Raw genomic sequence first — 9,458 nt, 5'->3', positions numbered from 1 at the left:
GACTCCAGAACAGATCTGCAGGTTTTTTTCCTGGCCCATGGATGTTTAACCAGAGACAGAACAGTGACAGGCCAGGTGTAATGGGAAACAACATCCACATCCCTTCTCTTTATTGATCGTATCAACAGAAATTCTGAGGTCGGAGCAGCCACTGACAAGGCTCTTCATGGGCCAACATCCCACCGGACCCCTGGCTCTCCATGAAAACAGACACTTTGTAAATGCTGCTGCCTGCCTTGGTCTCCTTCCCCCAGTGCCCTGCCCTCCCACACCAGCTAGTGGGGACAGCCACCCTCCCATTGCTCCAAGCCTTAGATCCCATCTGAACCTCTCCCTATAGAGTGGTAATCAGTATGTCATCTCATCTCAATTGGAAGGGTCCAGGATGGAAAAGGTGGCAGTACCTGGAGATGGGTGATGAACTGATTCTTCACCTGGCAAACACCCGGATTATCCTAACACGAAGGTGTTTGCTTTTCACGCTATATACAATTGGGTTCATCAGGGGCGGAACAAGCAGAGAGACATAGCCCAGGAGAATCGGAGGCAAGTGAGAAGAGCTTTTCCCGAATCTGTGTATCACAGACAAGCCGATCTCTGGTGTGTAGAAGATCAGGACGGCACAGAGGTGAGAGACGCAGGTGTTCAGGGCCCTGAGGCACTCTGCGTGGGATGCAACACTTAGCGCTGTTTTGAGGATCATCACATAAGATAGGAGGATGAGCAGTGAGTCCAAACCCACTGTTACGAGTGTAATAAACAAGCCATAAATGCTGTTGACTGTTATATCAGAACAAGCCATCTTCATGACCTCCTGGTGCAGGCAGTAGGAATGGGAGAGGACATTGGCTCGACAGTATTGGAACCGTTTCAGGAGAAAGGGGAGTGGAAACATTGCAGCCATACCTCTTAGCACACACACCAGTCCCATCTTGGCTGCTCTTGGCAGGGTTAAGATGGAAGCATATCTCAGTGGGTTACAGATCGCGATGAAGCGGTCAAAGGCCATCAACAAGAGCACGGAGGATTCAATGCATTGAAGCGAGTGGATGAAGAACAGCTGGGCAAAACAGGCATTGAGGCTGATCTCCTTAGAGTTAAATAAGTACATGCCCAGTATTGTCGGTATGGTGGCTATTGATATGCCAAGGTCTGTGACGCCCAACATGGAAAGGAAAATGTACATGGGCTCATGGAGGCTTGAATCTATTTTTATAATGAACAGAATGACTGAATTTCCTACTATCGAAATAACATACATTAAGCAGAAGGGGACAGATATCCAAAGATAAACGTTTTCCTGCCCAGGTATCCCTGTGAGAAGTAACACTGCATGTGTGAATTGGGTGATATTGACAGCTGACATAATGTACTGGGAAGGGCCAATGAATTTTGACCTTTCCTTCCTGTAAGGAAAAAGAACAGGAGATTAGATGATATTTAATGGGACATCATTCTGCTCTCAGTGCAAGTCTAAACCCTCCCAGAAGCTCAAAGAAGATCAGCAAAAATATAGTCTTGGATTAACACCACTGATAGGAAGACAGGCATTGCCAGACTGGATCAGACCTGCAGTCCATCTAACCCAGTATCCAGTGGCCAGTTCCAGACGCTGCAGAGGAAGGAGCTCTGAAATAGGCAGCTATAACCTGCTCCCAGGGAAAGTTTCCTCCTGAGACTACTAGTTAGACATATTTTGTGGTATAAATCAGGAAGGTTTAGAGACTTTCCAAGACTTAAAAAAAATCCTCACTAGTGTAATTGGATTTTCTGGTTACCCATAAAAACATCCAGTCCCTCTTTGAATCCTGCTAAGCTTTTGGCCCATTTATATCTTGTGGCTGGGAGTTCCACAGCCTGCTTGAGCGCTGTGTGATTTTATAGTTGTGACCTTCCCACAGACACCCTTTCTGGCCCTCCACTTCTCAGTGTGGCCCATTGTATCATGATTTGTTAAAACACATGGGAAGTCCGTAGTGAAAATGTCCGTTGAAGCTATTTATAGACGCGTCATTGTCTCATTACATATGTTGGTTTAGTTTCTCCACTACTGAGAGTCCAAATTATACCACTCCCACTTTGCAGTAGATGAGATAAGTTCTAAGGGCCAGATTCTTAATTCAATAACAGTGACTTCAGCTATGTCACTGTCACTTCCAATTTACATGTGTAAATTCAATCAGAACTGGGCTCTATTACTTTCCCTTACCAAAAGTTCCCGATGATGCACTTTGACCCCCCCAGAGTCCCTCCAAGAGAAGCCGAAGTGCCTGGCCAATATTGAGTGAATCCAGAGAGTTCTATCATCCTACAGGCTTCTCACCATCCTCACAGGACCTGCATCATCTCCCCATGGAAGGGTCTCTAGGTATCTGGCAAGCTAGAAGCGAACACTGACAGTTACTTCAGCTGGGCAGGGGAGGGGATGATGTCGCAAATGGGTGAATAGTGAAAAAACCCTAGGTTTGCTCTAATATCCACTTGAGTGTGCAAATTACTCAGCCGTGCTTGTGTAAGAGGTGATTGACGTAAATTATATACAACCACTATTACACTCCCCTTTCCCGGACCTCAGCTCTACACTTTGCTGAAACAGTCACCAGTGGTTCTGTTCTCCCACAATGTTTTGGAAAGTCTTACACAGGTACTGCAGAGGGATTGTGTTCATGCCCCTCAATGTAAGTGTCACAAACAGCTTCTGGTCAGTTACTAGGAGACAGACTCATACAACTGTTCACTGAACAAAGAGTTAACAGCACAAACCCATTGCAAACAGTATGTGGAGTACTTCTAAAATGCTTTCTAAAGCAATACCAATTAAGCAGTAAAGTTACCACTACTCCTTCCTGTAGAGATTCCAACAACTCTGCCCCTGGCTTTCAATATATCTGCATGTCATGAAAGTTTGTTTGGAATATTTTTATGATAAAGTAAAGTTTTGGCATAACATTTACACATCATCTGTACTCTAGCACACATGTCAACCCATTCTTTCCCCTCTGATCTTCTTTCTGAGATCTTTTCTCTGGGAATTAAAATGTAGCGTCTGTCATCTGGATTTCTTCAGAATCTGAAAAGATCGCAGCATCTCAGCCCTCATTCAGTTGCTTGTCAGCAAACAAAAGTCTAGTAGCTCCTCTGTCCCTGGGTAAATAGCTGACTGGTTCTCCTCAGGTTCTGTTCTGTCAGTCTGTAGCCTGTAGCCTGTACCCAGGGTGGTAACAGCCATTGGGATCAGTATATGAAATATTAATTCCCTGAGCTCTCAATCTTTTGTACATAGTAACCCCAGCACCTCTTATTTCCACCAGGATGAGGGTTTACAAGACTTGGATTTCAAAGTCAAAAGCATGAGTATTCGTGAAAATGGAACTTCATTTCCCACATGAGAGCAGTCTATTGCTCTCCCACTCTCTCTCTTGCTGCTTATGTCCTATATTAATAAAATGCATAGCACCCGGGAATGGAAGAGTGTCAGACATGGACCTGATCTGCAATAAGGAATGTGTGTGTTAAACCAATTTCTGGGGATGTTTGCTGTAGAGCTATATTGGGTTAACTAGTGGGATGTTTATGTCATGGCTATATTCGGAGAAACCAGTATGGCTCTTCTTAGTTTAATAGCAGCCTACTGGAAAACAAGCAGGAAGGGAAGCAACAGCTCAAAATAAGCCATCGCTCAGTCAGTACTTACGAGAGACTTTACCGGAGCTACAAGCTGGGAAGAGCCTATATCTGGGCTCCAGCCACATTACACAGCTTGTTTTGCCAGTGCTGGGAGTCTGTCCAGAGATGGGTAAGCTGTTGCTCAGAAGCTCTTCAGACTGACAGGCACAGACACCACTGGGGAAGTCTGAAGACCCTCGGCCTGCCTGGGTCCCCGTCAGAGTGCGAGGACTTGCGGTCAGAGATTTGTACAGACTGTTATTTGAAAACCCTCTTCTTCTCCCATGTTACACTTTATTCCTACTGTTTGATTAAACAGTATTTTGTTTCTAGAAGGCTGGCAGGTCACTCGTCTCACCACTACTCACAGCCTTCCCGAGGGAATGCCAAACACACTTGGACCTGCTTGACCAACACTGTTCTGTAGCCAGAGCCCAGTATGAGGTGGGAGAATCACGGGATTCCACCCCAGGAGAAGGCAGGGTACAACACCTCACGTCTGGAACTCGGAGACCATAGAGGGGGCAGACGTGCAGGTAGTCCTGTAACTCTGAGTGGAATCTACAGGGTAGAAACCTGGAGCCCTCAGCCAGTCAGAAACATTAATAGGCCCTATCAGACCTGTTACCAACAGCAACACCGCTCTGAATTGAGGAGCAATTGAGGAGCAAATAAACCTCGGGTGATTTGGGAACTAGTCACTGATATTCCGTGGGGTTTCGTCTCACTCAGCTCCTGGCAGAATCGGGCCCAGAGCACACAGCTCCTCTAGAAACAGGACCCTTGAGAAATCCTGACTTGGGGCATCGGGGTTTTAACTCCAAGCTCACTTTGGATCTCAGATTTCTGTGTAGCTTGAACAATCCACCGTGGAGCATGGGCAGCTGTATGGGAGGGGTTCCCAAGCTACCTAGCACTGCCTGTCCTCCAGCCCCGTCACTGAGTCACCCCGACAGCCCAGCTGAGTTCTCTGCCGCTGCACAGAACATCTGCAAATGGAAACAGCTTGCAGCCTTTACCCTTCACTTCACATTTTAAAGATAGTGAAACCTGCCAACGTACCCAATTCCTGCTAGAAGGGGAGCCGCTGACACCAGAGGTTTTCACCCTAAAGGACAAGGAGTTATCAGAGAGGTTGCACAGGCAGCAGGCAGTATCTGTTCAGACAGGGAGGCAACTGTATTTATGAAGCATGCCTGCACATTCCCTTGGGGGCCACTTAGCCACCAGGGAACCTCAGCTGCCTGTCTTAGTGTGCACCAGCTTTACCCGCATCACGGCCAATGGCAAACTGCAGGAAGCCAAATCACAGGGGATAAGAGGTGATTCTACCCAAGTGCATTGCAGCGCCAGCCTTGCTGCAGGCTCTATTCCTGGAATCTGGGTTTGTCATCACTGTTCATATGATTCTGATTAGTCACATGACTACCTCGGAGGCGGCCGAGTGGTAATGATGATGCTGTCACATCTATGATCTTGCTGAAATAAAATAAAATTGAATAATAATTATAAATAGGACCAGATTTCTCCCCAGCAGGCCCCTTTTCTTCATTACAAACCCAGGGTGCAAGCCAGGGAAGGGAGAGTCCACAAGGCTCCCTACATGCAAATTTCCCTCGGATTGTTCCAGGAGGGGAGGTCCCTTCCCTTCTCCCTGAAGACTGAAACGGGGACCCAGGATCCAGGGATCCCCAACGTTATATACAGATCTCCGTGATCGACTGGTTCCTAGGTCCCCCCACCCATAATCTCTGGGCCTCCACAACTGCTCTAGGACCCTCTCCAGCTCCCTGCTACCACAGGCTCCTCAGAGATGTGCTACCAGGGCCTGTCACAGTAGCCACTGCCCGCAGGACCTGCTGAAGAGTGAGTTGTACAGGGAGGAGGGGGCTGCACAGAGATGGGAAGGCTGGTTAGCGTAGCTGATGGACAATACCCCAGACATAGACTGGTCAGGAAGTTTTGACCTTTCCATCCCCAGAGTGCAGCCATAGACTCCGTCAGTGCCACCTTCATTTATGTTACGAGGACGAGGCAGATGAAGTCGCCAATTTCTTTTAAGGATCCAGATAGCTTTAGCTCAACAGCATCATGGCAGCTGAGCTTTCTGAGAAAAATGATCCATTTTCTATGAAAAGTCACCCCCCAAAATGGTTGGAAAGTTAACATTTTCGTTTGGCTCAAAATTTTCTCATGGAAGGGGAAAAAACTGTTTTCCAGCCCAGCTCCAGCTGAAACCATGAGCCTCTGTGCCTGGTGCTACAGGACCACACCCGTAGGTGGCAGCACTCGTCTTCCCCCACCCCCCCCAGCCTCCTATACTGGGCTGCTTCTGGACGTCTACTGGGCTGCTTCTGGACGTCTACTATGCCAGCTGTATAACAGAAGAAGCCCCTGGAAATGCTTCTCTGCAGCAACACATCCATCAGTGGAACAATTTGAGAACAATTTGGGTCAGACCCATGGTCCATTTAGCCCAGTGTCCTGTCTACTGTCGGTGGCCAGTGCAGCTACGTCAGAGCAAATGAACAAAACAAGGCAATTATTGAGTGATCCATCCTGTGTCACCTGCTCCCAGCTTCTAGCACTCAGAGGTTTATTGACACCCAGAGTATGGGGCTGCGTTCTTGACCATGTTGGCTAATAGCCACTGATGGACCTACCCTCCATGAACTTATCTAATTCTCTTTTGGACTTGTTTTACTTTTGGCCTTTGCAACATCCCCTGGCAATGACTTTCTCAGGCTGACTGTGCATTGTGTGAAAAAGGACTTTCTTTTGTTTGTTTTAAACCTGCTGCCGACTAACTTCCTTGGGTGACCCCTGGTTCTTGTGAAGGGGTAAATAAATCTTCCTTATTCACTTTCTCCACTCCACTCAGGATTTTATAGACCTCTGTCATATCCCCCCTTAGTCGTCCCTTTTCCAGCTGAAAAGTCACAGTCTTTTGAGTCTCTCTTCATCTGGAAGTGGTTCCGTACCCCTGAATATTTTGACACCCTTATCTGTACTTTTTCCTATTCAACTATATAATTTTTGAGATGGGGCAACCAGAACTTCATGAAGTATTCAAGGTGTGAGTATTCCATGGATTTCTACAGAGGCAATATGATATTGTCTCTCTCGTTAATGTAGATATATATAGTGATATGTATGAGGGATTGCATGATCATTTCCTTGAACGGTTGAGCACCAGATATACTCCTTATGATAAATGATATATGAATACTGTGGATAAAGTATATACATGTTTGTAGCTCGAGTATTCCGGATAGGACACTGTAGTGGACCCTCGCTCTCCCATGAGGAGTGAGGCCACTCAGTCTGCTTGCCTCCGTCATCCCGCAGTCACGACGGCAGGTCCCAAGGTGTAGGCTGTCTCTTTATTGGGGCTTGTCTGGCCACGGCAAGCATCCCAGGAACCGCCATGGGCAGGGGTGGCCAACCTGTGGCTCCGGAGCCACATGCGGCTCTTCAGAAGTTAATATGCGGCTCCTTGTCTAGGCACCGACTCCGGGGCTGGAGCTACAGGCGCCAACTTTCCAATGTGCCGGGGAGGGCTCACTGCTCAACCCCTGGCTCTGCCACAGGCCCCGCCCCCTCCCCTGAGCCTGCCGTGCCTTCGCTCCTCCCCCCCAGAGCCTCCTGCATATCATGAAACAGCTGATCGGGAGGTGTGGGGAGGGAGGGGGAGGCGCTGATCGACGAAGCTGCCAGTGGGTTGGAGGCGCTGGGAGCGGGACTGGGGGGCTGCTGACATATTTTTGTGTCTCTTTGGCAACGTACATTGGTAATTTCTGGCTCCTTCTCAAGCTCAGGTTGGCCACCCCTGGCCTAGGGTCTTTGTCTCCACCCTGAGGCCAGTCAAGACCCTGTGTGTCTTCTAGTCCCCGGCCCCACAATAGGGCTGGGTGACAAACAGTCTCATACAGGCTCCGGCCTGGGCTTGAGAAGGCTCAGGCTGCCAGCAACAAACAGTCTCAGGGCTGGCTTTAGTCTGGGCGGGGCTCAGGCACCCACCAAAGCAGCAGTCTATGAGTGGGCTGGTAAGGGAGGTTCCTTCTCCAGAGCAGGAGCTTCCCGGTGAAGTGTAAGACGTTGGCCACCCCGGGGGGGGTGGCAGGGGGATGCGGCCCACCCTACTCCACTGCGTTCCAGCCCAGGGCCCTGGCAATGGCAGGATTGGCCACTCCTGTGTCGGCAGGGATCCAGCCGCAACACGGCAACTGAGCCACACCTAGCTCTGCAGCCGGCTGCTCTGTGGCTGCCTCTGAGTTAATTCCTGCCTCCCCTGGCCTTGGTACCCCTGTCCTCCAGGCCTCCTCCGGCTCCTCTGGGTACACAGCGGCAGGTGGTCCCGGCCAGTCCTCTTCGGCGTCATCCGCTTCTGGGGATCGGGGACACCCGGGCGCAGATTCCCCTCCGGGGTGCTGCAGGACTGGCAGGGCGTCCTTCTCCTTTGAGGGTTCCACCCCCACAGGGCCTTCCTCTTATACTTCTGGCCCCACTCCTGTACTTCCGGCGAGGGAGGCATGGCAGGCTAGGTTTCGCCCATCAAGGGGAGTGTAGTGGACCCTCGCTCTCCCTTGAGGAGGGAGGCCACTCGGCCTCACTACAGACACATTTGGTCCAACACACCTTTATAAACTATTCAAGTAAAAACATTGACATTTAAATATTAATAAGCATTTGATTATTCCTTATAATGATTGTTCATTACTATGGCAGTGTTGATAGCTAGTTCCATTTGTTTCTCAACCTGGTGTTGTAATTTGGCCTTCTTGGTTTGACGTTGCATGTAGCAACACATTCCCATCAGTGCAATTACTGATATGGTGTGTATTCCCGTCAGTATTACACTAAGTATTCTGACTATTGGGTGGAGAATAATATCTTTTCGGATTTCCCACCTCTCCTTGCACACTTTCTACTTCTTCTATTTGTTGTTGGATAAGGTAAGCTATGGATATTAAGGCTTCCTTGGTTCTTGCCATCAAATCGTGTATGTCCAATTGTTTAGAATGGGGAAACAATTCAATTAATAAATCTTGCAGGTTTCCAGGAGGAGCAATAACTTCAGTGGCAGTGCTAACACTACTTGTTGGCCAAAAGGCCTGGGTTCCGATTTGAACTATGCTGTTGACTTGCACACAAAATCCTGTATCAATTCCAGGACAGATGGTTCCATGTGTAGAAAAATTAGAATATCTCAGTGCACATACCACATCTTGTATTCATACCACCTCATTGACTAATTCTTTTTGTACCGATCGGGCCCAGCCTCTTTTTGTGTTGTTGGTATCAATTGTAGCATAACATTGACACAGACATCATCCATTATGTTTTGTGCAATAAACCTGGTTAATTTCCAAGCCAGTTTCAGTTACTAAGCACACAATGGGGTAATGCTGTGCGTATTATTTACCAAAATTCCCACACTTGACTGCGTCGTGCATTCACCTTGCGATGGCTATCATGATTCTGGGATGTATCAACAGGTGTGTTGTGAGCACGACACGAGAAGTCATTCTTCTGCTCTGGTTAGGCCTCAGCTGGAGTATTGTGTCCGGTTCTGGGCACCGCATTTTAAAAAAGATGTGGAGAAATTGGAAAGGGTCCAGAGAAGAGCAACAAGAATGATTAAAGGTCTTGAGAACATGACCTATGAAGGAAGGCTGAAAGAATTGGGTTTGTTTAGTTTGGAAAAGAGAAGACTGAAAGGGGACATGATAGCAGTTTTCAGGTATATAAAAGGGTGTCATAAGGAGGAGGGAGAAAACTTGTTCACCTTA

At 48.1% G+C, this 9,458-nt stretch overlaps 1 pseudogene; it reads right to left on the bottom strand.

The window, feature by feature from the left end:
- Window positions 1–430: 430 nt before the first annotated feature.
- Window positions 431–2,326, bottom strand: LOC117872090 (annotated as a pseudogene).
- Between the last annotated feature and the right edge of the window lie 7,132 nt (window positions 2,327–9,458).

The sequence above is a fragment of the Trachemys scripta genome, chromosome 1 (genome assembly GCF_013100865.1).
Source record: "Trachemys scripta elegans isolate TJP31775 chromosome 1, CAS_Tse_1.0, whole genome shotgun sequence".
Lineage (NCBI taxonomy): Eukaryota > Metazoa > Chordata > Testudines > Emydidae > Trachemys > Trachemys scripta.
The sequence above is the reverse complement of the archived record's forward strand: the minus strand, read 5'-3'. Positions and strand labels throughout refer to the sequence as shown.